This window comes from Rhinopithecus bieti, unplaced genomic scaffold, assembly GCF_001698545.2.
Source record: "Rhinopithecus bieti isolate Rb0 unplaced genomic scaffold, ASM169854v2 scaffold_72402, whole genome shotgun sequence".
In the NCBI taxonomy this organism is placed as follows: Eukaryota; Metazoa; Chordata; class Mammalia; order Primates; family Cercopithecidae; genus Rhinopithecus; species Rhinopithecus bieti.
Genome location: NW_016826925.1, coordinates 162,109 through 164,183, shown reverse-complemented (window position 1 = coordinate 164,183; position 2,075 = coordinate 162,109).

Below are 2,075 nucleotides of genomic sequence, written 5' to 3'. Positions count from 1 at the left end.
CTCTGTGTCTAGCTAAAGGATTGTAAATGCACTAATCAGCACTCTGTAAAAATGCACCAATCAGCACTCTGTGTCTAGCTAAAGGACTGTAAACGCACCAATCAACACTCTGTGAAAACACACCAATCAGCACTCTGTGTCTAGCTAAAGGATTGTAAATGCACCAATCAGCACTCTGTAAAATGGACCAATCAGCACTCTGTAATGGACCAAGGGACACTGGAAGGAACCAGCTCCAGACACATAAGCCTTTTAAATAAACTTCCACCCCTGCTCTGGAACTTGCCTCGGTCTCTTTTCTGCTTTATGCCCTTCAGTGAAATTCTTTCTTTTGAGGAGGCAAGGGCTGAAGTTGCTGCAGACCCGCACAGATATGCCTTTGGTAACTTGGAGTAACTTGGATCTCTGCCACCACTAACAACTTTAGTTATTTCTCTACATGTCTTCTTACAGTTTACACTTGTCTCAGAATCATCTTAAGTTCTAGATTGTCGGCACTTTTGTATTTTATCTCCTATGAGCCAGCATCCATATTGCCTTCATTTCTTTCAACATTCATAAAATCACATTTCTTAGAATAAATGGAGCTACATAGATAATAAAGATGATATATCAGGAGGCATGAGTCATCACATCTTCAGTGCATAATGTAATGATAGAGACAGGAGACAGCCATGGGTCTCTGGCGAAACCCCATCTTCAAGCCTAAAACAGCCTGAAGGCTGAAAACCGGACTGCTGGTCCCAGATGAAGCCTGCCCTTTCCTGATTGATTCTTTCTGAATAATACCCACCTGCAAACTGGGAGTATAGGGTGGAGCCTCGGGAAGTTCACGCTGTTCGTGGGAGCAGCCTGGTCTCTCCTGTTCCTGTGTGGTGACCTGGTATTAAATCTGTGAGGTGGGAAACCTAATGGCAAAACTCTCTCTCACTTTGCTGAGAGTTATTTTCCTTTTTTCTTTTCGCCCAATAAATTCCATTTTCCTCACCCTTCTATGTGTCCGCGAGCCCAAAATTTCTGGTCATGGGACAACAAGCTGAACTAAGGAGAAAGTCCTACAAAGTAATTGTTGCATAATGTCAAAGAAACAGGCCTCCAAGGTCTCAGACAATTACATGTGCACCAAAACCCTGAGATGAGAGAAGGGACTGTTATGTTTTTTGACTCAGCCTCTAAAACAACATTAGAAAAAAAATCTCAAGCAGTGGGGCCAGGCATGGTGGCTCACACCAGTAATCCCAGTGCTTTGGGAGACCTAGGTGGAAAGATCACTTCACGCTAGGAGTTTGAGACCAGCCTGGGAAACATAGTGAGACCCTTGTCTCTATAAAAGTAAAATAAAATTAGCCAGGTGTGGTGGGGCATGCCTGTAGTCCTAGCTTCTTGGGAGACTGAGTCAGGAATATTGCTTGAGCCTAGGTGTTCGAGGGTGCAGTGATGTATGTTCATGCCACTGCACTCCAGCCTGGGTAACAGTGAGACACTGTCTCTTTAAAAAAAAAAAAATCAAGCAGTGAACTGAAAATCTTATTCTTCAGTGCAAAGATTCAGATGTGACTGATTTATAAAGTATCAGTTTAAATCTCTTTTAGATAACCTAAATTGTCAAAAAAATATGTGAAAACTCATAGGCTAATTGAAACACGATGTTCTATTCAGGTAAAATTAAATATGAATAGCATTTTACCTCAATGGTTCCAATATTCTCAAAGTTGCTGCCTGGTGATAATAAATTTCTTTCGCAATCCCTTGCTATAGTGAAGATCTTTGTTAAATCGAAAGTTCTTGACCAGGCACAGTGGCTCACGCCTGTAATCCCAGCAGTTTGGGAGGCTGAGGTGAGGGGATCACTTGAGCTCAGGAGTTCAAGACCAGCCTGGCCTACATGGTGAAACGCTGTCTCTACTAAAAAATACAAAAGTTAATTGGGTGTAGTGGCGCGCACCTGTAATCCCAGCTACTCAAGAGGCTGAGGCATGAGAATCACTTGGATCCAGGAGATGGAGGTTGCATTGAGCTGAGATAGCACCACTGCACTCCAGCCTGGGTGATGGAGTGACTCTACCAAAAAAAAA